The sequence below is a fragment of the Aquarana catesbeiana genome, linkage group LG02, assembly GCF_042186555.1.
Source record: "Aquarana catesbeiana isolate 2022-GZ linkage group LG02, ASM4218655v1, whole genome shotgun sequence".
In the NCBI taxonomy this organism is placed as follows: Eukaryota; Metazoa; Chordata; class Amphibia; order Anura; family Ranidae; genus Aquarana; species Aquarana catesbeiana.
Window position 1 is genome coordinate 460,607,219 of NC_133325.1, and position 27,035 is coordinate 460,634,253.

The window sequence follows — 27,035 nt, forward strand, 5'->3', positions numbered from 1 at the left end:
CAGAGTCTTCTGAGGCCAGAAGATGAGCCTGATGCGGCGGCTGATCGAGAGGGCTGGAGAGGAAGGAGGTGAAGATTGGATCCGGCAATGCCTAGACCAACCTCGGGCTCCGTGTCAAGAGGCTCCGGTGGGAGCCACAACGGCCATAGGAGGTCCGGGAAGCTCGGCGGCCGAAGTCAGGATGTCGGTGGCGGAACCCATCTCCAGCGAGCCGGCGTCACGGCAGGAAGAGGAAGGCGCTGGACAAAGTGGAGAAGTTCCGTGTCAGAGTTCGTGACCCTTCAGCATCGAGAAGTGGAGCGGTGAAGAGGAGGCGCATCCCTCGCCGAAGACACTCCCCTTCACCGCCAGCAGCCCGGCGAATGGAGCGATCGGCTTCGGGAGGAGGAAGCGCATCGAGAGGCGTGGCTAGGGGCGCGGCCAGAGCGTCAACTAACGACAGAATAAGTAGAAGCTCGGCAGCAGGTGCGGCCGGAGGAGTGGCAAGCGGCGTGTCAAGAGGCGGAGCTAGGGGCCGGGCTTCAACACGGCAATCATTCATTCCTCAACAGGAGGAATCATCGCTATGGCAACAAATAGCACAGCCTGAGATCAGTAATAGAGATTCTGTTGAATTGACTGGCAATCCATCTACCATTAGTCAAGCACACAGAGAATTTGAGGAAGAAGGCTTAATGATATCTCAGGATGGTCAGCACACACAAATACAAGGGAAGGGTGAGTTAAATACTGTTCCTAGTTTAGTGAATATAGCTGAGCTATTGGCTAAATTGGCTAAAGATATTTCTGTAGCTACTAGTCAGGCTCGAGCTTCACCAGCACAAGAAAATACTCTTATGGGAGTTTGGGCGCCATCTAGTGGCTTGTTAGCTAATGATCAGTCCTCAGATTCTAATGCTTTATATCAATTAGCTAGATCACAGAATTTACCTGAAACATGTTTAAAAGAACCCATGGCTTGTAAAATTTCTCCGTTAGGTTATCATTTATCTATTACAGTAAAAGAAAAAATTTGGAGAGGAGAATTTTTAGATATATTATCTTTACTCCCTTCTGCCAAAGAGTTTATCAATAAAGAAAAGAAAGAAGAGGATGATAGAAGGAGACCAGTTTCAAGGTCATTTAATAACTGGTTGCAGGCTTTTTGCATTTTTTCGGGAATTATGTGTGAGAAATTTCCGGAAAAAAGCGTTGGCCTTTTTCAACATTTGGACATTGTTTTAGAGGCTTTTAAGAATTTTGGTGGCACTGCATGGTTTAATTATGATGAGGCGTTTCGGCAAAAATTGTCGGTTCATCCAACATTGCATTGGGGAGTGAAGGACGTGGGCCTTTGGCTCAATCTTTTTCTTCCCCAAAGACCAAGTTTTGTTAAGCAGAGCCAAAGTTCTCAGCCAGCAAACAATTCCAATTATAGAAAAGGCATTTGCTTCAACTTCAACGATGGTCAGTGCAAATGGCCAAACTCGTGCAAATATCGACATGAGTGTGCTTTTTGCACAGGAACACATCCAATTTCACAGTGTTTCAAAAAGGTGTCAACAAATAACCAGCAATCAGGGATGGTTCAAAAAGGCAACTACACTGGTGAAGTTGCAAGATATGCTCCCGTGGCTCAGAATGTTTCCAGACAAGTTGACGGCTCAGTTGTTAATTGAAGGTTTTAGGGATGGATTTTGGTTACCAAAATTTTCAGGTATAGGGTGTACCCTAGTTAATAATCTTAAATCTGTAGATCAATTTTCAGATGTAGTTTATTCAAAGATTTTTAAGGAAATTTCAGAAGGTAGGATTGCAGGTCCTTTTAGTTCTCCTCCTTTTAGGAATTTCAAAATTTCCCCGTTAGGTATTGTACCGAAAAAAGAAAAAAATTCTTTTAGATTAATACATCATTTGTCATTCCCTACGGGTCAATCTCTTAATGATCAGATTGATAATAGTCTTTCGTCGGTTACCTATGTCTCGTTTGAAGACGCTTTGTCCAAACTGAGATATTTAGGTAAAGGGGCCCTTATGGCGAAGGCCGATATTAAATCGGCATTTCGCCTTCTTCCTATTAACCCAGAATGTTTTAATTCCTTAGGTTTTTTCATTGATAAGCAATTTTATTTTGACAAATGTTTACCAATGGGTTGTTCATTGTCCTGTTTTTATTTTGAGTCTTTTTCATCTTTTTTAGAGTGGGTGGTTAGTGTAAAGTCTGATTCTCAATTTTTACTTCACTATTTAGATGATTTTTTATTTTTAGGTTTAGCCAATTCTTTTGATTGTGCATTTTTTATTAGATACATTTTTTAAGATCTGTAGTGATTTTGGTATTCCACTAGCACAAGAAAAAACGGCCTGGCCTTCAACTTGTCTCGAATTTTTAGGTATTACCATTGATTCAGAATTGATGGAATTTAGGCTGCTGGAAGAGAAGATAAATAAACTTTCGGCTTTATTGTTGGTTATAATAAGAAAGAAAAAAGTATGTTTAAAAGAAATGCAATCGCTATTAGGCTTGTTAGCATTTGCTTCCAGAATTATGCCAATCGGCAAAGTTTTTTCTAGAAAATTATATGTGTCTATTTCAGGTTTAAAATCACCCTTTTCTCATATTAGAATAACTCATGATATGAGAGAGGATTTATTAGATTGGTTACAATTCCTTACACATTTTAATGGAAAATCTGTATGGCAAGAGGAGTTTATTTTGGATAAAGACTTTTTTCTGTTCACTGATGCTGCTGGATCTTGTGGTTTTGCTGCAATTTGGCAAGCTCACTGGTGTGCAGATCGTTGGAATCCAAAATGGCAACAGAGGGGTCTTTTAAAAAATATAGTCCTTTTAGAGTTGTTCCCGATAATTGTAGCGCTAGAAATTTGGGGTCCCTATTTTAAAAATAAGCGAATATTAGTTAGGACTGATAATAAAAGAGTCATGTATGCGATTAATTGTCTAACATCTAAATCTCCGCCGGTCATTGTCCTATTGCGTTACTTGATTTTCAAATGTCTACATTTGAACATTTGGTTGAAAGCAATTCATGTGTCAGGTAAGGACAATGACATGACAGATGGATCGATTTTTTCAGCTGTTTCCAGATGCGGACAGAGTAGGAATACAGTGTCCTCCCATATTATGGGATGTGGTTTGAGACCCATATCGGAATATATAAAAAATTCAATTGCTCCTTCGACATTGGCTGGATATCAATCGGCCTGGCTGCTTTGGCTTTCTTTTTTAAATTCAATCCGAGAACCTGCAGGTTCCTTTTCTGAAAGTTTAGTACTGATATTTTTTAATTGTTTATTCGACAAAGGTTATTCATGGTCTTATGTGCAAAGGACCCTTTCCGGAGTTTCATTTTTTCTTAAGCTTGAAAATTTACCTTCTTGCTTGCAATTTTTCTCAGTACGTCAAGCATTGAAGGGTTATAAGAAAAAGAGTTTTACTTGGGATCAGCGTAAACCTATTACTCCAGTTGTATTAGGTGACCTTTGTTCAATCACGGAACAAGTTTGTTTTGCCGTCTTTGAGTCAGTATTATTTAAAGCAGTTTTTTCTATTTCGTTTTTTTGGTGCGTTTAGAGTGTCAGAATTGTTTTTTATTCAGGTCAATGATATTATTATTTCTGACTCAATGTTAAGAATTTTTATTAGAAGAAGATCTAAAACCGACCAACTAGGTAAAGGTATTTGGATTAATTTATATGCGTGTAGTAGCTCTCCTATTTGCCCTGTTCGGTTGATGAAAACATACTGTTCTATTAGACCTTTCATGTATGATAAATTTTTCATACATGAGTCTGGTTCTCCGTTGACAAGATATCAATTCAATTGTGTGTTTAAAAGATGTTTAGAACGATTAAATTTACAAAATTCACATCTTACTTCACACTCTTTTAGAATTGGAGCAGCTACAGAAGCAGCTAGATTAGGATTAGATACTAATTTGATAAAGAAAGTTGGTAGATGGAAATCTAACAGTTATCTTTTATATATTCGTCCTAATCAATCTTTTTGATTAATTTCAGGTAAATGCCTGATAATATGGATTGTTGGACATTCCTATGTGTTTTGGGCACATCGGAGAGCTAAGAATAGAGTGTATACTAACAATTTAGGTTTGGAAGAGGTATGGTTTGGGAGAATTTAATGCCTGTAATAGGTAGGCTTCTTCAGCGTTTTCCACCTCCAGATGTATTAATTATTCATCTAGGGGGGAATGATATAGGAAAGCAAAAAACTTTAGACATCATTTTCGGAATTAGAGATGACTTACATAGGATTCAATTGTCTTTTCCTCATGCTGTCATTGTTTTCTTCTTTTGTCCAAATGCCGAAAAACACCGTTTTCGGCTGATATGTTTCGGCGGCCGAAATTTGGGTGAATCTTTAGTGGTTATAGCCTATGCTATCCAAAAAAAATGTAATATATTTTTTGGCTGGAATTACACTTAAAAAAAAAATGTTATCTGTTCCAACTTACTGTACATACGATTTCAACTGAAGAACAAACCTACAGAACCTTGTTTGTAACTCAGGGACTGCCTGTACCAAAACCAAACAGGTCTTTCTGGCTATTGCACTTTGAATTGTATGTCTATTGATAGGATTCCCCATTGTTTAATGTCTTAGTGAGCACCTGTCCTCAATGGGAAGTCTTATAGTGAGGACAAAGACAGCAAAAAAAATAAAAATAAACAGAAAAAAAAATAATTGCTGTATATAACATGAACGACTCCCAGAATTTGTTCAATACTAAAAAACGTATTTTGTCATAAAAAATATAAAAATATGAAGAGTGCAGTATGACTATTCAGGCTCGGTTCTTACTTGTGCGATGCGGGAACCAGCACAATTCCTGTGTTGGTCCCCACAATCACACCTGAATTTCCGGCAGTTCACACTGACATCTGTGAACCACAGTCAGTCAATGTAAAGTTAATGACACCCACAGATCGGTTCGCAGATCACAGTGCGATCTGATTCAAGTGCAGACCAAAAAAGGGTCCTGCACCATTTTGGTGAGAATGTGATGCGATTTCAGCCATACAGTTTGAATGGCTGAATTCGCATCCACAGACATCGCAAGCGATCTGCACAGCAATGTGGTGCGAATCACATGTGATGTCTGTGATCGCACCCGTGTGAACCCAGCCTCAGCCTGCGGTATACACACACACAACACAACATTCATAACACAAACAGCTACATTTACAAACCATTTCAAATCATGCCCTACATATCCCAGCCATCAGTCGTAAACTAACATGTCAAAACAGACTAACAACCGATTAGGGTGCCTAAAAAGGGCCCTAGGTTGCTCTGACCTAGGTGATTGTTTACATCTTTACTCTCATGTTCTGTAAAGTCACTTGATTACTACATGCTCTGAAACCATCTAGTATCCACGGTCAGAAAAATATATATTTTTCTGGGGAGATTTTAGTAATCTTCAGGCCTATGTGCATTTTAACCACTTCAGCCGTTTGACAATTCTGACACTTCTCACTTATAAAGTAAAATCTAAATTTTTTTTGCTTGAAAATTACTTAAAACCACAAAATATTATATTATACTATACACCAGGGATATGCAATTAGCGGACCTCCAGCTGTTGCAAAACTACAAGTCCCATCATGCCTCCGGGTGTCATGCTTGTAGCTGTCAGTCTTGCTATGCCTCATGGGAGTTGTAGTTCTGCAACAGCTGGAGGTCCGCTAATTGCATATCCCTGCTATACACTATATTACCAAAAGTATTGGAACGCCTGCCTTTACACACACAAGAACTTTAATGGCGTCTTAGTCTGTAGGGTTCAATATTGAATTGGCCCACCCTTTGCGGCTACAACTTCAACTCTGGGCTGAGGTCAGGATTCTGTGCAGGCATGTCAAGTTCCTCCACCCCAAACTCGCTCATCCATGTCTTTATGGACCTTGTTTTGTACACTGGTGCAAATCATTTGGTGGAGGGGGGGGGGGGGGATTGTGGTGTGGGGTTGGGCTTGGTCCCTTAGTTTCAGTGAAGGGAACATTTAAGGCATCAGCATACCAAGACATTTTGGACAATTTTATGCTCCCAACTTTGTGGGAACAGTTTGGGGATGGCCACTTCCTGTTCCAACATGATGCGCATCAGAGCAAAAGGCAAGGTCCATAAAGACATGGATGAGTCCTGACCTCAACCCGACAGAACACCTTTGGGATGAATCAGAGCGGAGACTGCGAGCCAGGCCTTCTCATCCAACATCAGTAACTGACCTCACAAATGCTCTTCTGGAAGAATGGTTAAACATTCCCATAGACACACTCCTAAACCTTGTGGACAGCCTTCCCAGAACAGTTGAAGCTGTTATAGCTGCAAAGGGTGGACAAACTCAATATTGAACCCTACGGACTAATGCTGGCCATACACTATACAGAAAATCGGCCGAACCCATTTTCGAAAAAAGAACGTTCGACCGTGACCGCAAACGATCGTGCCATCATATAATGACCGATAAATTGTTCAGTGGACATGAATAAATAATTTTTTGTTCGTTTTTTTACATATACCTAGTGCAGACAGTTCGGACGGGAAACACATTAACCTTGCAATTTATCGTACGTTCGGCAGAAATTTTCCAAACTTCCCGTTCGTTTTTTCCCCACAAAAACGTCACAAACGATTATCGATTTGTGCCCATTAACTTGCCGAAAAACGAACGAAGTGTCTATACGAACGATTTTTCAGCCGATTTTTCGTATAGTGTATGGCCAGCATAAGACTGGGATGCCATTAAAGTTCATGTGCATGTAATGGCAGGTGTCCCAATACTTTTAGTAATATAGTATATATATATATATATATATATATATATATATATATATATATATATATATATATATATATATATATATATATATATCTAGGACAGAGGCCCTAAATAAAATAGTGGGTGTTGCAATTTTTTATGTCACATGGTATTTGCGCAGTAGTTATAAACACAATTTTTCGGAAAAAAATACACTTTAATGAATTTTAGTGCACACAAACTCAACAGAATACTCAATTTTTTGGTAAAACAAACATAAAACACTTAAGTAAATGGATACCTTGTCACGCTTTAAAACGGCGTACGCCTGTGGAACAGCACCTTATTACAGCACCTAAAAATTTCCCTAAGCAACAGTTTAAAAGCCTCTACAAGTTGCCAGTGCACAAGAGGTCTGGATTTAGAATTACTGCTCTCATTCTGACGTTTGCGGCTATAACCAACATGTGTGATGCGATGGCCGTTTACACTGCATGCAAGACTGATTTTTTTTTTTTTATCACTTTTATTGCTATCACAAGGGATGAACAAAATCCTTGTGATAGCATGGGCCATGACAGGTTCTCTTTACTGACAGATCTGGGGTCCCCCACATCTCCCCTCCACCCTCCAAAGCATCAGTTCAAATCAAGATCAGTCTGATCTGATGCTTGTACAAGCCAGTAATGGCTTGTTTACATGAGACTGAAACCACTCTAGGTTTCTGGCATCACATAAAGAGAGGAATGGCATCCGTTCCTCTCACTGTGTCTCAGTAAGTTGTTAAACATGCATGCATAAAAAAAAAAAAAAAGATAAATGGCTCTGGCAGCAAAGGGTTAAAGTGGTTGCAATGGCAGAAGGTATTTTTTTTATCTCAATGCATTCTATGCATTAAAGGAGAAGTACAACCTGAGCTTGTTTGGCTGTACTTTTCCTATAAATCACAGGAGTGCAGTTGGTTTTGCACTCCTGTGACCCGTTTTCAGCAGAGAGCGGGCTGAATTCTGCTCTCTGCTGACGCCACAAAAGTCGGTCCAGGCTCCACGTCATCATGACCATGGAGTCGGGATCCGCCAGGTGACTGGACAGACTTCCGGCTCAGCCTCTCAGAGAGCCACTGAGAGCCTGAGCCAGCCACTCCGCCCCCTCCACAGCTCAGCACTCCAATGAGCGAGGAAGGGGCAGAGCAGAGAGCTGTGACTGACAATCTGTAGCTCTCTGCTCACGGAGCTGTGAGAACAGAGTGATCGTCGGTAATCGACCGCATGGTTCTCAGTGTTAGAGGCACTGGGGACTGATGCTGCATCCACCTAGGTAAGCATGATTCTAAAAAAAAAAAAAACACATACTTTATTCAAATAAAAAACCTTCTGTGTGCATCAGCCCCTAATACTTATTTGAGCCCCCTCTAGATCCAGTGATGTTGCAGCAGTGTCTCGGCTGCCCGAGACTCCCCTCCTCATTGGCTCCCACTGCTGTCAAAGTCAGTCAGCCAATGAGGAGAGAAAGCAGGCGGGCCGCAGCTCTGTGTCTGAATAGAAACACAGAGCTGTGGCTCGGGTGCCCCCATAGCAAGCTGCTTGATATGGGGGCGCTCAATAGGAGGGAGGGGCCAGGAACGCCAAAGAGGAGGATCTGGGCTGCTCTGCGCAACACTATTACACAGGGAAGGTAAGAACATGCTTGTTATTTTTAGAGCAAAAATAAAAACAAGACTTTTCAATCACTTTAAGAGCCAGCCTTGATGGGCTTTTGTTTTCTTTGAATGGGTTTTGCAATCCTATACAAGTATATAGCAATGGTCAGACGCAAGTCAGAAAAAAGGTCAACTGATAGTCAGATGTCACACCGCAATAAATTCTGAATGATGTCAGAATCATCTCTTAGGTCTCATGCACAGTGGTGCAGAGGCCCATATACAGCGAATAGAACATTTTGTGCAACGCCAGCTAGACCCCCAGCTTCTGAGTGCAGGCAGCCCAATAAAGTCTATTAGGATGCAGCAACAGCATGGACACAGCTGCTCATCCAGCACACACATTTTTAATGCAGCTTTATTCCTGACAGGAGAAAGGCATTCAGGAGAGCAGGGCAATTGCCTAGAGTGTATGGGGCCTAACGCGGTGCGGAAAAGGCCAGGTTCCGTGCACCTTACCCACGCGTGGGCACCATTATTTGTTAATGTCACCCCCAAACGCAGTGAGCTTGCAGCCACCAAATTGCTTGGTACAATTTGGTGCAGCATGATTTGTAAAAGTAGCACCTGCACTACTTTCTGTGCGTTTGGCAGCCCACTAGAGTGAATGGGTTGTTAAAACCGAAATGCACAAAAACACATGCATTGTAGTGCGAAGTGGCCCTGAGGCTGGGATCACATCAGAGCACTGCGCAGGCGTTGCAGTAGGTTACCTCAATCCTTTGAGTGACACCAAAGTTTACATGTCATGGTGTTCTTGTTTCCATCTCTTTGAATGTGTACAATGCAGAAATAGCAGGTGTTAGCTGGGTAGAATAGTGCATCTTGTATATAGTGATCAGTAGTAGAGGAGAGTACATGGCACACAATACACATTCTTATACATATTTACAAGGCAGGATTCCAATAGCAGAACATTCCCCCCATCGTTCCCCCTCCAGCCAGCACTGTCATTGAACATTAGTGAGCAGAGATTACACAGGGCTCCTATGGGAGACTAAAGATGACTGTGTGGCCGGGCAGGCAGTCCTGTACACTCAGCTATCAATAGGCTGCACTGACAGCTCAGCTTGTGACTCTCTGCACAGAATGTCGCCTGTATGGCCTGCCGAGCTCCACCACACACACCGTTCTAATCCCCGTGCACTGCCCTAGACACATCCACATGCCATAAACCCGCATCCAACCATACCGGGAGCCGCAATCTACCTTTTTTATAAGCAGAAAATTGGACCTGGCCGGAAGTACAGCAACAATGGTGGGGATGAGACGGGCGCTCCAAGCCTCGGCTTCAGTCTGCCCAGGTATAGGGGTTGCGACAGGGGCCTTGCAAGGGATGCTGGGGGGTGTAGTTCTATATAGCACGCAAGTCTGCAGTAACTGCCACACACAGAAAGCGCCTTGATTATTCCAAGCCTCGTTCTGGATAGCGGGCTTTACTGATACCCAAGCCTCGTTCTGGATATCTTCTACTTCTTGCTATCCACGTCTCTTTTTGGATTGCTAGACTTCTAGACATCCAAGCCTCTTTCTAATTGTCTGTTCTGAGAGGAATTCTTGTTTGGTCACTGCTAATATCAATTGCGAATGTGAAAACATCTATTTCTTGTGTGGAATAAAAGACAACACTATATTAAAGGGGAGCTTCAGCAGGGTTTCCAAAAAATGAAAAGCAGCTATAAAAACTGTAAGTGCTGACTCTTCATGAACAGACACAGAAAACAGGTGTCCAAGGTAGGGTTGCCACCTCATCTCTTTAAGCCTATATTCACATTAGGCTGATTTAACATGCGATTTGACAAATCGGAGCCTATTGCCGGCAACGACTTTGCAGCGCCGCATCGATTCCCAAAAGTAGTTCCTGCACTACTTTTGGGGGGCCATTTCAATAGACATCTGTGCAGGAACCTGCACAGATTTCTCTCAATCACATTGAATTGTGGGTTTGAAATCGTGCGAGTTCATTTGAACTCCATAGTTGCCAACTGTCCCGGATTTCCCGGGACATTCCCGGGACTTGGACTCCATTCCCGAATTTGTGGTGTCCCGGGAAATGTCCCGAAAAATCCGGTTCCCGTTTTCGAAACCGCCGCCGCTAGAGGTCTCCGCCGGCCGCCATTTTATTGAAGTTAAGGAAGACGGCTTGGGGGGGGGGCTAGACGAAGCTTCTGCGTCGCCGTCCACCCCCCGCCCCGCTCCGCCTCGGCCCGCCTACCCCCCGCCCCGCTTCGCCTCGGCCCGCCCCGCCTCGGCCCGCCTACCCCCCGCCCCGCTGCCAGTCTGATATGGAAAGGGGCGGGGGGTTCTAGCCATGCTGCGGACACACCTCTGAGGTAGGAGGGGGGGCGCGCGCACCGCTGTGGGACACCTGATGAGGGGGGGGCACTGGGGACACCTGATGAAGGGGGGACACCTGATGAGGGGGGGCACTGGGGACACCTGATGAAGGGGGGACACCTGATGAGGGGGGGCACTGGGGACACCTGATGAGGGGGGGGCACTGGGGACACCTGATGTGAGGGGGGGCTCCGCCGGGGACACCTAATGTGAGGGGGAGCTCCGCCGGGGACACCTGATGTGAGGGGGGGCTCCGCCGGGGACTCCTGGTGTGAGGGGGAGCTCCGCCGGGGACTCCTGGTGTGAGGGGGAGCTCCACCGGGGACTCCTGATTGTGAGGGGGGGCTCCGCCGGGGACTCCTGGTGTGAGGGGGGGCTCCGCCGGGGACTCCTGGTGTGAGGGGGGGCTCCACTGGGGACATCTGATGTGAGGGGGGGCTCCTCCGGGGACCCCTGATGTGAGGGGGCTCCGCCGGGGACCCCTGATGTGAGGAGGGCTCTGCCGGGGACACCTGATGTGAGGGGGGGGCTCCGCCGGGGACTCCTGGTGTAAAGGGGGGGCTCCGCCGGGGACTCCTGGTGTGAGAGGGGCTCCGCTGGGGACATCTGATGCAAGGACAGATTCTGCTGGGACACCTGATGCAAGGACGGATGGCTGGTGGCAGGCGACGTGGCAGGTGACACACTCGGGGCTCCCACTGATTCTGCATTATGGTAAGTTGAATGATTTAATTTTATATTACAATGTAATAATAGAAATAATGCACTTCAATCATCCTGACACCATAACAACCATGGTGCCGGGATGATTGAAGTGCTAACACCAGGTGTTTGGAGTATCTTTATCTGCTGATTGTTAAACTTTCTAGAATACACATATTTTTTTTGTGTAGGATCTGGGCCTGCTGTCCCGTCATTTCCCTCTCTCCCCCTCTCCCCCCCCCCTCTCTCCCCCTCTCCCCCCCTCTCTCCCCCTCTCCATCCCTCATTCATCTCAGACTCTAACCACACCCTCTAGAGCCATGCCCATTTAAGCCACGCCCACTATTTCACGTAAACCACGCCCATTTTTCGCCGCAGCGCGCTACGCGCGCCGCACTTGTCTATTTTTGCTAGGCCACGCCTACTGACGAATGCCCCGCCCCCTAATTATTGGACAGCTCCCCCTACAGCCACAAAAGTGTCCCACATTTTTTTTTTACAATGTTGGCAACTATGGAACTCGCACAATTTCAAACCTGCCTCCAATGTGAACATAGCCAGAACCAAACACATACCAATCACACAGGTTCTGTGACTGATTAAAGTGATTGTAAGGGTATTTTTTTTTTTTAAATAACAAAGATATCATACTTTCCTCCACTGTGCAGCTCGTTTTGCACAGAGTGGCCCCGATCCTGGTCTTCTAGGGGTCCCTCGTGGGTCTCGGCTCCTCCCCGCATCAGATAACCCACTAGGAGAAGCGCTCTCTCGGGGGATTACCTTGCGGGCGCGCTCCCGAGTCCAGCATTGGGCGTCCATAGAGGCCCAATGCTGGACTCGGCTCCGCCCCTGGTGCCTGCATCATTGGATTTGAATGACACCAGCGGGAGCCAATGGCTGCACTGCTATCAATCTATCCAATCAAGAGCCGGGAGCCCATGGAGAGAGAGACAGCGCGTCCCCGCCGACTGAATGAAGGGGTTCAGGTAAGTAAAACAAGGGGGGGGGGCTGGGGGGCCGGTGACTGCCAGGTGTTTTCTCACCTTAATGCATAGGAAAAACACGAAACTTTATAACCCCTTTAACCACTTAAGGACCGCCTCACGCCGATTTACATCGGCAAGGCGGCACGGGCAGGCAGAATCACGTACATATATGTGATCTGCCTCCTGCAGGTGGGGGGTCCGATCGGAGGCGGTCCTCTTTTGTCCCCCGGCGATCGGAGGTGAGGGGGAGGCCATCCATTCGTGGCCCCCCCCTCGCGATCGCTGCCGGCCAATCAGAACATTCCTTTGCTGCTGTATGCTAAACAGCAGCAAAGGAAATTATGTCATCTCTCCTCGGCTCGGTATTTTCCGTTCCGGCGCCGAGGAGAGAAGACATCAATGTGAGTGCACAAACACACACACAGTCAGTAGAACATGCCAGGCACACAAAACACCCCCGATCCCCCCCCCCGATCGTCCCCCGATCACCCCCCAATCACCCCCCCCCCATCACACTGACACCAAGCAGTTTTTTTTTTTTTTTCTGATTACTGCATGGTGTCAGTTTGTGACAGTTACTGTGTTAGGGCAGTTACTGTTAGCCCCCTTTAAGTCTAGGGTACCCCCCTAACCCCCCCTAATAAAGTTTTAACCCCTTGATCACCCCCTGTCGCCAGTGTTGCTAAGCGATCATTTTTCTGATCGCTGTATTAGTGTCGCTGGTGACGCTAGTTAGGGACGTAAATATTTAGGTTTGCCGTCAGCGTTTTATAGCGACAGGGACCCCCATATACTACCTAATAAATGTTTTAACCCCTTGATTGCCCCCTAGTTAACCCTTTCACCACTGATCACCGTATAAGTGTTACGGGTGACGCTGGTTAGTTCATTTATTTTTGATAGTGTCAGGGCACCCGCTGTTTATTACAGAATAAAGGTTTAGCCCCCTGATCGCCCGGCGGTGATATGCGTCGCCCCAGGCAGCGTCAGATTAGCGCCAGTACCGCTAACACCCACGCACGCAGCATACGCCTCCCTTAGTGGTATAGTATCTGTACGGATCAATATCTGATCCGATCAGATTTATACTAGCGTCCCCAGCAGTTTAGGGTTCCCAAAAACGCAGTGTTAGCGGAATCAGCCCTGATACCTGCTAGCACCTGCGTTTTGCCCCTCAGCCCGGCCCAGCCCAGCCCACCCAAGTGCAGTATCGATCGATCACTGTCACTTACAAAACACTAAACGCATAACTGCAGCGTTCACAGAGTCAGGCCTGATCCCTGCGATCGCTAACAGTGTTTTTGGTAGCATTTTGGTGAACTGGAAAGCACCAGCCCCAGGCAGCGTCAGGTTAGCGCCAGTACCGCTAACACCCACGCACGCACCGTACACCTCCCTTAGTGGTATAGTATCTGATCGGATCAATATCTGATCCGATCAGATCTATACTAGCGTCCCCAGCAGTTTAGGGTTCCCAAAAACGCAGTGTTAGCGGAATCAGCCCAGATACCTGCTAGCACCTGCGTTTTGCCCCTCCGCCCGGCCCAGCCCAGCCCACCCAAGTGCAGTATCGATCGATCACTGACACTTACAAAACACTAAACACATAACTGCAGCGTTCGCAGAGTCAGGCCTGATCCCTGCGATCGCTAACAGTTTTTTTGGTAGCGTTTTGGTGAACTGGCAAGCACCAGCCCCAGGCAGCGTCAGGTTAGCGCCAGTACCGCTAACACCCACGCATGCACCGTACACCTCCCTTAGTGGTGCGTCCCCAGCAGTTTAGGGTTCCCAAAAACGCAGTGTTAGCGGGATCAGCCCAGATACCTGCTAGCACCTGCGTAGGGTACAGCATTGCACAGACTAGGCACACTTTCACAGGGTCTCCCAAGATGCCATCGCATTTTGAGAGACCCGAACCTGGAACCGGTTACAGTTATAAAAGTTAGTTACAAAAAAAGTGTAAAAAAAAAAAAATATAAAATAAAAAAAAATAGTTGTCGTTTTATTGTTCTCTCTCTCTCTCTATTCTCTCTCTCTATTGTTCTGCTCTTTTTTACTGTATTCTATTCTGCAATGTTTTATTGTTATTATGTTTTATCATGTTTGCTTTTCAGGTATGCAATTTTTTATACTTTACCGTTTACTGTGCTTTATTGTTAACCATTTTTTTGTCTTCAGGTACGCCATTCACGACTTTGAGTGGTTATACCAGAATGATGCCTGCAGGTTTAGGTATCATCTTGGCATCATTCTTTTCAGCCAGCGGTCGGCTTTCATGTAAAAGCAATCCTAGCGGCTAATTAGCCTCTAGACTGCTTTTGCAAGCCGTGGGAGGGAATGCCCCCCCCCCACCGTCTTCCGTGTTTTTCTCTGGCTCTCCTGTCTCAACAGGGAACCTGATCAGAGACCAGAGTGGCTCCAAACATCTCTATGGCCTAAGAAACCGGAAGCTCCGAGCATTTCATGACTTAGATTTCGCCGGATGTAAACAGCGCCATTGGGAAATTGCGAAAGCATTTTATCACACCGATCTTGGTGTGGTCAGATGCTTTGAGGGCAGAGGAGAGATCTAGGGTCTAATAGACCCCAATTTTTTCAAAAAAGAGTACCTGTCACTACCTATTGCTATCATAGGGGATATTTACACTCCCTGAGATAACAATAAAAATGATTAAAAAAAAAATAATGAAAGGAACAGTTTAAAAATAAGATAAAAAAGCAAAAAAATAATAAAGAAAAAAAAAAAAAAAGCACCCCTGTCGCCCCCTGCTCTCGCGCTAAGGCGAACGCAAGCGGCGGTCTGTCGTCAAACGTAAACAGCAATTGCACCATGCATGTGAGGTATCACCGCGAAGGTCAGATCGAGGGCAGTAATTTTAGCAGTAGACCTCCTCTGTAAATCTAAAGTGGTTACCTGTAAAGGCTTTTAAAGGCTTTTAAAAATGTATTTATTTTGTTGCCACTGCACGTTTGTGCGCAATTGTAAAGCATGTCATGTTTGGTATCCATGTACTCGGCCTAAGATCATCTTTTTTATTTCATCAAACATTTGGGCAATATAGTGTGTTTTAGTGCATTCAAATTTAAAAAAGTGTGTTTTTTCCCCAAAAAATGCATTTGAAAAATCGCTGCCCAAATACTGTGTGAAAAAAAAAATGAAACACCCACCATTTTAATCTGTAGGGCATTTGCTTTAAAAAATATATAATGTTTGGGGGTTCAAAGTAATTTTCTTGCAAAAAAAAATAATTTTTTCATGTAAACAAAAAGTGTCAGAAAGGGCTTTGTCTTCAAGTGGTTAGAAGAGTGGGTGATGTGTGACATAAGCTTCTAAATGTTGTGCATAAAATGCCAGGACAGTTCAAAACTCCCCCAAATGACCCCATTTTGGAAAGTAGACACCCCAAGCTATTTGCTGAGAGTCATGTCGAGTCCATGGAATATTTTATATTGTGACACAAGTTGCGGGAAAGAGACAAATTTTTTTTTTTTGCACAAAGTTGTCACTAAATGATATATTGCTCAAACATGCCATGGGAATATGTGAAATTACACCCCAAAATACATTCTGCTGCTTCTCCTGAGTACGGGGATACCACATGTGTGAAACTTTTTGGGTGCCTAGCCGCGTACGGGACCCCAAAAACCAAGCACCGCCTTCAGGCTTTCTAAGGGCGTAAATTTTTGATTTCACTCTTCACTGCCTATCACAGTTTCGGAGGCCATGGAATGCCCAGGTGGCACAAACCCCCCCCAAATTACCCCATTTTGGAAAGTAGACACCCCAAGCTATTTGCTGAGAGGTAGAGTGAGTATTTTGCAGACCTCACTTTTTGTCACAAAGTTTTGAAAATTGAAAAAAGAAAAAAAATTTTTTTTTCTTGTCTTTCTTCATTTTCAAAAACAAATGAAAGCTGCAAAGTACTCACCATGCCTCTCAGCAAATAGCTTGGGGTGTCTACTTTCCAAAATTGGGTCATTTGGGGGGGTTTTGTGCCACCTGGGCATTCCATGGCCTCCGAAACTGTGATAGGCAGTGAAGAGTGAAATCAAAAATTTACACCCTTAGAAATCCTGAAGGCGGTGATTGGTTTTCGGGGCCTCGTACGCGGCTAGGCTCCCAAAAAGTCCCACATGTGGTATCCCCATACTCAGGAGAAGCAGCTAAATGTATTTTGGGGTGCAATTCCACATATGCCCATGGCCTGTGTGAGCAATATATCATTTAGTGACAACTTTGTGCAACAAAAAAAAAAAAAAAAGTGTCACTTTCCCGCAACTTGTGTCAAAATATAAAATATTCCATGGACTCAACATGCCTCTCAGCAAATAGCTTGGGGTGTCTACTTTCCAAAATGGGGTCATTTGGGGGGGGGGGGTTGTGCCATCTGGGCATTTTATGGCCTTCAAAACTGTGATAGGTAGTGAGGAGTGAAATCAAAAATTTACGCCCTTAATAATCCTGAAGGCGGTGATTGGTTTTCGGGGCCCCGTACGCGGCTAGGCTCCCAAAAAGTCCCACACATCTGGTATCCCCGTACTCAGGAGAAGCAGCTGAATGTATTTTGGGGTGCAATTCCACATAGGCCCATGGCCTGTGTGAGCAATATATCATTTAGTGACAACTTTTTGTAAATATATATATATATATTTTTTTGTTGTCATTATTCAATCACTTGGGACAAAAAAAAAAAAAAATATTCAATGGGTTCAACATGCCTCTTAGCAATTTCCTTGGGGTGTCTACTTTCCAAAATGGGGTCATTTGGGGGGGTTTGTACTGCCCTGCCATTTTAGCACCTCAAGAAATGACATAGGCAGTCATAAACTAAAAGCTGTGTAAATTCCAGAAAATGTACCCTAGTTTGTAGACGCTATAACTTTTGCGCAAACCAATAAATATACGCTTATTGACATTTTTTTTACCAAAGACATGTGGCCGAATACATTTTGGCCTAAATGTATGACTAAAATTGAGTTTATTGGATTATTTTTATAACAAAAAGTAGAAAATATCATTTTTTTTCAAAATTTTCAGTCTTTTTCTGTTTATAGCGCAAAAAATAAATACCGCAGAGGTGATCAAATACCATCAAAAGAAAGCTCTATTTGTGGGAAGAAAAGGACGCAAATTTCGTTTGGGTACAGCATTGCATGACCGCGCAATTAGCAGTTAAAGCGATGCAGTGCCAAATTGGAAAAAGACCTCTGGTCCTTAGCGCTGGTTCACACAGGGGCAACACGACTTACAGCGCGACTTAGCAAGGCGACTTCAGTGTGACTTCAGCGCGACTTCAGCGCGACTTGGGGCGACTTACAAGGCGACTTCAAGTCGCCTCCAAGACAGGCGACTTTCCAGTGGCCAATCAAACTACAATCCGCTCTGGGGGAGGGAGGGGTTTGCTTGAAAAAAACATCTTCTCTTCCTGTGAAGTCGCTTCACTATAGACCACGATCCGACTTGTAGGCGACTTCCATTGAAATCAATGGGTACAAGTCGCCTACAAGTCGCCTTGAAGTAGTACAGGGACCTTTTCTGAAGTCGGAGCGACTTCAGTAGCGTACATATAGACGGCTCTCATTCACTTACATGGACTTTCAGATGTCAAGCGACTTGGGGCGACTTGAGGTCTGACAAGTCGGATCCCAAGTCGCGGTAGTGTGAACCGGCACTGCGGCAAATTGATTATCAGCACAGCCCCCTCAGTTGTCCCAATCAGCTGCCAATCAATCCCTAGCAACACACACAATAATAAAGTCTCCCAGTGCCCACCACAGTGCCAATCAGTGCCCAGAAATAACACCTGTCAGTGACCTATCAGTACCTCATCATCAGTGCTACCCATCAGTGCCACCTGTCAGTGCCAATCAGTACCGCCTATCAGTGCCAATCAGTCCTGCCTGTCAGTGCCCATCACAGCCGCCTGTCAGTGCCGCCTATTGGTGCCCAACAGTGCTGCATATCAGTTCCCAACAATTCTACATATCAGTGCCTCCTCATCAGTGCCATCTCATCAGTGCTGCCTCATCAGTGCCCATCAGTGCCGCCTCATTAGTGCCCATCAGTGAAGGGGAAAACAAAATTTTATGACAGAAAGTAAGAAAAACTTTTTTTTTTTCAAAAATGTTGGTCTTTTTTAGTTTGTTTAGCAAAAAATAAAAGCCCCAGAGGTGATTAAATACCACCAAAAGAAAGCTCTATTTGTGGGAAGAAAATGATAAAAATTTAGTATGGGTACAGTGTTGCATGACTGCGCAATTGTCATTCAAAGTGCGACAGCACTGAAAGCTGAAAATTGTCCTGGCAGGAATGGCCGAAAGTGCCTGGTATTGAAGTGGTTAAGGTGGTAAATAAACTCACTTGGTGCCTTATCTGCATTAAATTAGCCTCAGAACCTGTGGAATTCATATGTTTTTGTGTTTGTCAACCCTAGACCAAGGATCCAGTGCCGTCCTCACCCAGGCCTGTCTTCCAGCCTCCGGTGGCAGCATGTTAAAGTGATATTAAGGCCCCTTTCACACTGTGCGAAATCCGTCCAAGCAGATCCGCCTGCTCAGCAGGGGATCTCTCCGCTGAACAGGTGGAGCAGGTCCGTGTCTGCTCCGGTATGCAGAGTGGACACAAACACAGCCTGCTGCTCTCTATAGGGCGGTCAGATGGAAATGGACCACCTGTCCGTTTCCATCTGATAATCATCTGATCCGATGGCAAACATATCCCCATCTGTCTATTTTTAGCGGATCGGATGCTGGACACATGTCCGCTGACATCAGCCGCCCCATAGAGAACAATTGGTGGTCCGCTGGTGTGAAAGGGGCCTAAAGGTTAAATTAAAAAAAAAAGTTATGCTTACGAGTGCCAATTGCTATGGCAGCACTGGTGCGTGCTCCTGAGTTCTGCCCCCACACCCTCTTTACTGGCTGTGATTGGTAGCAGTAAGAACCAATGGCTTCTTTCTTCCAGTCAACGAGGAGGCAGAGACCCAGGAAAACAGCCGCTCTCTTGCACATCACTGGATCACGATCGGGCTGGGGGAGCTGCATACTAAAGGTTTTTTTACCTTCATGCATAAAACAGGCTGGAAGACGTACACGTACGTGATCCAGGCTGCCCATGTCCTGGGCAGGTGGGAACTGGTTTATGCATAGAACACATTAAGGTAAAAAAAACAAAAAACTTCTACCTTGATGTAGCACCGGCTTAGTATTGCCTCTGTAATATATGCAGAGTATTGCTCTCTGAAACATTGCATTGCATTTTCTGGCTAAACTGATAGCAGGAGGAGAGACTCTATTGGGTCCTGCTGTAGCTAAGAAAGAAGCCCACCCCTAACAACAAAAACAAGGAAGGACAGGATTGGATAGCAGCCCAGGAGAGCTGTGATTGGGGGAGAGAGAGGAGGACACAGGAAGGGAGACAGACTGGCATTGTGGCAGGCAGACAGAAAAAGTATCCCATGTGTTTGTCTCCTTAGCACTTCCAGAGCCTGTGATGCTGTCTGTGACTCTCCTAAAGGAAGGTGCACACTTGAGAGGGGAGTTTGCAGTGTGTTATTCTGCCTGATTGCTGAAGATGTGCTAACAGTGCAGAGAAATCTAGAGACAAATTTCAGTACTGCAGCAATCATCATCATTATCCTGTTTGGAGATTTCTGTGGCATGTGTTGCTCCCATCGCCATCCAGTTGATTGGGACAGCGATCAATCTACCAATTGCTGGAAGGAAGATATATCAAGTGCATCTAATGGTGAGAGATCATCTGCCATCCTTGTGTAAGTGGATCTTGCTTAATCCCGCTAGGTCCTATTTAGTGCTAATGCAGCTCTATCTGAAGGTGGATCACCACATCTGTTAATCTTTGTGACACTTTGCGAAGATAACCCTTTCCATTCTGTGGATTACAAATATTACTTCACAAAAGTCTAAGTACCTAAACATAGGATTTCAAGGGCCCCAACACTGGCAGACTCTGTGTGTGTTTGTGTGAATAGAATTCCCACTGGCCAGTGGTTAGCTAGAACCTACAAGACCTAGGTAGGATCTTATAGTCAGTAATATCACTTTTGGGAAATTGTTGAACATTATTTTTGTATTGTATTGTACAGTTTCGTTCACCACTCGATCAGTGCATTTCAGGTAAGGCCTCCCACTGGCGGTTAAAGTGAACGAACACAAATCCTGTGTCACGTACCTGATGGCGAGCCTGACGTGTAGTGGAAGGCCTCCCGTACAACTCTGGCTCAAGGGCCGCTGGTAGTGGAACAGCTGGCGCTGGAGCACGGTGGAGTAAGAGTGCCTATGGGAGTCCCGAAGTCTGTGCAGGAAGTTGCCGGAAACACACAGGTGGACGGATCACTGGCAGGTCTCGGCAGCAGAGAGACAGATCAGATGACCTAGCTGGCAGGAACGTAGTCAGGTCACAGGCAGATTAGGGAACGGCTAGGCAGATCAGGTACCACAGCAGGCAGGAGAGAGATCAGGTCACAGGCAGGTTCGGCAGCAGGTAGGCAGATCAGGTATAACAGCAGGCAGGAGAGAAGTCAGGTCACAGGCAGGTTCTGCAGCAGGTAGGCAGATCAGGTATAAACAGCAGCAGGAGAGAAGTCAGGTCACAGGCAGGTTTGGCAGCACGTAGGCAGATCAGGTATAAACAGCAGGCAGGAGAGAAGTCAGGTAGCAGGCCGGAACAGTACTCAGGAATCAACACAGGTAGCAAGAATTCAGGTACACGCTGTAGACCAAGCAGCAACCAGCCAGTACTGAGTCTGTGCTTAAATAGGCCGCCTGGCGCCAGTTCTGATGACAGGCGTGCGCACGCGATCACACGCGCATGTGCATTTACTGATGCACCCGTGGTTGTTTTGCTAATCCCTTGCTGGTGCCTGCGCACAGGTGTGCACCTGCGAGCATCAGCTGTATTCTGTGGATGACTTCCCTGACATCCTGTTTTCCTTTACTGAGCAGTTGTATTATATCATTGCATTTAATATTGGTATTCTGTTAATCAGTTTATCTCTTTTCAGGGCTTATTGCTAGTGTTTTGATGTTTCTTGGATCCAGGTGAGGGTGAGCCATCACTGGTGTTGGGCAGAAGACCCGTATATTATAGCGGCCCTTGTGGGGGTAGCGCTACATGTGGGGTTCTCGTCCGGGATACCTTCTGGTCCCTGTCACAGAGTGATGACTACCTCTACCAACCAAGTCACCATGATGGACTCTGTCATTGCTGCCAAGTGGTGTGAAGAGCAAAATGGCAGGTTGGGGCTCTGTGTAATTATGAGTCTCACTGGTGCCACCTGGACCGAGAAACAGGTCCAGCAAGTAGTGTCGGCTTTGATGCCTGATCAGAAAACATTCATATTGGACCTGAAAGTTGATCAGACAGCCTCTCGCACCTATGCTTTGCTAGAATGGAAAAGAGGGATCCCGACCTGTTTCCAGGGAGTTAGCATATAGTTACCACGAGATCTCGAAGCTCAGCTTATACAGCCAAGTATGCTGGATGATCACCCTGAAAATGCTAGCTCAACAACATCAGGACCAGGAGTATCAGCTACTACTTCCACCCCAACTACAGTGTTCCCTCCTGCTTCATTCTTTACCGATATGGGAAAGCTGGTGGAATCGTTGGTACAATTATGGATTTTGAAAGTTGCGGTTCCATTCCGGGAAGGTCCCTGTGCCATCTGGGGAAGAGGACTTTGAAACCTGGATAGATCAGGCAGTGGAGGCTGCGGAAGAATGGGAAGTCACTGACACAGTAAAAAGACAAAGGTTAATCGAGAGCCTAAGAGCTCCTGCTTCAGATGTAACCAGAAATCTAAAAAGGGACAAGCCAGGCTGCACAGCCACTGAGTGTCTAGAAGCTTTACGAGGTTTTTGGAGGGGTGGAGGATTGTGCTGAGCTAATTTATATGTTCTCACACACCTATCAAAATGAAGGAGAAGAGTTATCTGCTTATGTCTGGCGGCTGGATAAAATCCTTCATCAGGTCATTCTAAAAGGAGGCATGGAGCCGAGTCATGCAAGCAAAGCTTTGTTGGATCACATTCTTAAAGGAGCACTCCGACTGGATCACATAATGTTGAAATTTCGGACTAGAGACCAGAACAAGCCACTGACTTATTCCAAATTGGTCAAAACTATCCTAGAAGAAGAGGCTTTAATTAAGGCTAAAAAACCTGCTAGTGCTTCACATGTGGCTTTCACATTAGAAGTAGGAACCATGGGCATAGTAGAAGTCCAGTCCGAAGTAATGGCTTTAAAAACTCAGATGTCACAGATGATGGAGTTGATGACATCACTGTCTGCCAGAATTGCCATACCAGAGGGGGGAAAGACATTGAAACCAACCAGGGCAGAGCCAATACAGAATGTTCCTGCTGGAGAACCCTTTAGTTCAGTGGTCTGCTATAATTGTGGGGGTATTGGTCACAATCAACGTGACTGTCCCAGCCCACCAAAGCCATGAAGAGTACATCATAAGCCGGCGGGAAACTCCAGAGGGCCCTGGTGAGGGAGCCAGCTGGGTGCCCATCTAAGTCAACTCGCTCCAGTTCACAAGTCTTAAATGAAGGGCGGGTAAGGCTTAAACCTTTGTACCAAGCCTCACCCAAACCCTCAGTTAGGCTGCCCAAGCTACTCTCAGAGTCAGGTCCCAGATCACGGGAGATCGGTGCACGCCACAACCAAAACCGTCAGTCCAGACGACAACGGAAACGGGCCCAGGCCAAAAGAGGGATTCAAGCCCAAACAGAGAGCAAGCTGCATCAAAACAGCCAAGCAAGTTCCCTGAGAAGCTGGTGGGTCCTTCTCCTATAGTGCCAGTTCAGGTGGAAGGTGTATACACAAAAGCCCTTCTAGACTCTGGTGCCCAAGTGACTCTAATTTAACGTGATTTCTATGTTAAACACCTGAAACATCTGCCCTTGTAGAAGTTAGAAAATCTAGAGATCTGGGGTATAGGAACTAAGAAGCTCCCCTATGACGGATATCTTCCAGTCAAGCTTGAATTTGGCCCATCTGTTGTAGGGCAGAAAGAGACTTCCGACACATTGGGCATTGTATGTCCCCGCCCCCTGGGGGCTAATCGGAGTTCCTTGATTGTGGGGACGAACACTGACTTGGTTCGACGGTTACTCACTCCTCAGGTCTCAGAGGGTGAGGATGCAGCTAAAAGTGTACATCCGATGTTGCGCTCAGTGTACCAGCGATTGGTCCAGGAACAAAAGGCCCCAACAGAAGGAGTGGGAAAATTGTGGAAGTTGAACAAGACGGAAAAGGTCTTGCAGCCAGGTGAAGTAACATGTTTGCGGGCTTCAGTCAAACTGAATTGGGACCAACCTGGTCCTTATGTTATCCTTGAAGGATACCCACAGAAGACAAATTCAGATTTGGAACTGATTCCGGAAGTAATTTCTATGAAGGCCTTACAGAGAACCCATGGAAAGGTTCTTGTCAGTGTTCGTAATGTTACTGATTCTCCAGTGAAGCTTCGGACCCGAATGATGATAGGGCAGGTAAATTCAGCCACACCCATCACACAACATGGTGTAGAGAGGGAAGCCAAGGAAGAGCTACCAGAGGAGTATTTCTATCCAAAAGGCTCTCCTATGACATCTGAATGGAAAGAACGGGCAAAAACACAACTCTTAAAGTGGAGGAAAATTTTCTCTAAAAATGAGTTTGACGTGGGATGCGCAGAGAGTGCACAGCATCATATTTGTCTACAAGAGGATAGGCCATTTTGAGAAAGGTCTCGACGAATCCCATTAGCTGATTTAGATGACCTTAGAGAACATATTGCGGAGTTGAAGAGGACGGGAATTATTCGGGAGTCCCGAAGTCCCTATGCTTCTCCCATTGTGGTGGGGAGGAAGAAAAATGGGTCATTACAGCTCTGTATCGATTATCGCACTCTCAACAAAAGAACCATCCCAGATCAGTACACCACTCCACGAACAGAAGATGCCCTGCAATGCCTTTCAGGAGCCAAATGGTTCAGTGTGTTGGACCTGAGAAGTGGGTACCATCAGATCCCGATGCATCCAGATGACCGGGAGAGAAAAACGCTTTCATCTGCCCAGTGGGGTTCTCTGAGTTGGAATGGATGCCACAGGGTCTGTCTGGAGCCCCTGCTACATTCCAACGCTTGATGGAACGGACTGTTGGTGATATGAACTTAATTGAAGTGTTAGTGTACCTAGATGACATAATTGTCTTTGGACGGACTTTGGAAGAACATGAGGAGCGTCTAAAGAAGGTTCTGAAGCGACTCTATGAAGAGGGGTTGAAGCTGTCCCTTGAGAAGTGCCAGTTCTACCAGTCATCAGTCACTTACCTTGGGCATGTTGTCTCAGCGGAGGGAGTGGCCACTGACCCCAAGAAGTTGGAAGCCATTACCACTTGGCCCAGGCCCAGAAATGTGCAAGAGCTGAGATCTTTTCTTGGGTTCTGCTCCTACTACAAGAGGTTTGTGGAGGGGTTTGCCAAAATAGCCAGACCTCTCACTGAACTTTTGCGGGCTGGAGACGATGAAGGAGAGCAAGAGGTCCCAGAAGTAGTCCGGCAAACTAGTAGAGCGAGAAAGTCTCGGTAGTCCGTAGAGGGAGAGTGGTCTGATCAATGCGAACAAGCTTTCCTTCAATTGAAACGGAGCTTGACCAATGCACCAGTTTTAGCCTACGCTGACAACCGCAAGCCCTATGAGCTCCATGTTGATGCCAGCAGAGAAGGACTAGGTGGTGTGTTGTACCAAGAACATGATGGACGTCTGAGACCTGTTGCTTATGTGAGTCGAAGCCTTACTCTATCTGAGAGGAATTACCCTACCCACAAGTTGGAATTTTTGGCGTTGAAATGGGCTGTCGTGGACAAGCTTAAAGAATACCTGTATGGTGCAGAATTCAAAGTCAAAACGGATAACAACCCGCCCACATATGTCCTTACCATGGCCAAGCTGGATTCCATGGGACATCGATGGTTGGCAGCACTTTCTAGTTTCCGTTTCAGCTTGAAGTACCGACCTGGAGTTGGAAATAGGGATGCCGATGCTCTGTCAAGGAGACCCTAAGACCCGCTAACTCATAAGGAAGGGTGGACTCAACTGACAACAGAAGGCATTCAGGCTTTGTGTCAAGGGATTGAGTACCGAGCCAGAGGAGCGACGGGCCGAAGCCATTGGAGTCACCACTGTTGGGGTCCTAAAAGCTCCACTGTGACTTGACCTAAGTGAGGGATGAGGGACTGCATACCCTTTCCAAAAAAGACTTGAGGAAGGATCAAACAGAATATCCCCTTTTGTTCTCTGGCTTTGAAAGCCTTGGAGAGTGGTCGCCCAGAACTTCTACTCACAGCAGACTCCCCAAAGGAGGCTCAGTTGGTTCACAAGGAGTGGAATCGACTGCAGCTCTCAGATGGGGTGGTCTACCGAAGGGGCCCCTCGGATGATCCAGAGGAGAGTTGGCAGCTGTTCCTCCCAGAGAAGTATAGGGGGGCAGTGCTGAATGCATTACATGATCAACATGGACCTTGGGACCTGATCGAGTATTTAAGTTAGTTAGGGATCGTTTCTACTGGCCGTGTATGCGAACTGAAATCGAAAGTTACTGTCACTCCTGCCTTCACTGCATCCAGAGAAAGACTTTGCCTTCCAGAGCTGCCCCAATGGGCCATCTACAGAGTCAAAGTCCTATGGATCTGGTGTGCATCAATTTCTTGTGTCTGGAACCCGACACGAGTGGTCAAGGGAATGTGTTGGTAGTGACTGATCATTTCACCCGTTATGCCCAGGCTTATCCAACAAGAGATCAACGAGCTGCCACAGTCGCCAAAGTGTTATTGGAGAAATTCTTTGTTCATTATGGATTACCTCAGAGAATTCACTCTGACCAAGGAAGAGACTTTGAAAACAGGCTCATTAAACAGCTTTTGGATCTTCTGAGCATCCAGAAATCGAGAATGACACCTTACACCCTCAAGGGGATCCTCAACCAGAGAGGTTTAATCGTACCCTCCTTGACATGCTTGGAACCCTTCCATCTGACAGAAAACAGCATTGGAGCAGGCACATTTCCGCTGTGGTTCATGGCTATAATAGTACTGAAAATGACGCAATGGGTTACTCACCATATAGACTGATGTTTGGAAGAGAAGCTCGTCTGCTAGTGGACTTGGCCTTCGGTGTCTCAATAGACAGAACTTCCACTACATCCTACAGGGGCTATGTGGATAGGCTCAGAAAGAACCTAAAGACAGCCTATGAGAAGGCACAAAAAGCTTCTGGTGTTAGAGGTCAGCGGAACAGGAAGAATTATGATTTGAAAGTTAGGATTCATGATTTACAGCCGGGTGACAAGGTGTTGCTGAGGAATCTGGGTCTCTCTGGAAAGCATAAGTTAGCTGAGTGGTGGAGCTATCAACAATATGTCGTCTGTAAGCAACTGCCTGGTCATCCTGTATACCAAATCCGGCCTGATGGGAAAACAGATCCCCTGAAGACCCGGCATCAAAATCATTTACTGCCT

The 27,035-nt window shown here is 45.8% G+C and overlaps 1 protein-coding gene across 1 annotated transcript in view; it reads right to left on the reverse strand.

Annotated features, from left to right (window-relative positions):
• LOC141128393 (uncharacterized) overlaps positions 1 to 9,834 on the reverse strand; it is a 38,245-nt gene extending 28,411 nt beyond the window's left edge. The window contains exon 1 of the mRNA XM_073615662.1: positions 9,694 to 9,834. The gene's annotated coding sequence lies outside the window, so the exon portion shown is untranslated. The remainder of the gene's footprint in view (positions 1 to 9,693) is intronic.
• Positions 9,835 to 27,035: the final 17,201 nt, after the last annotated feature.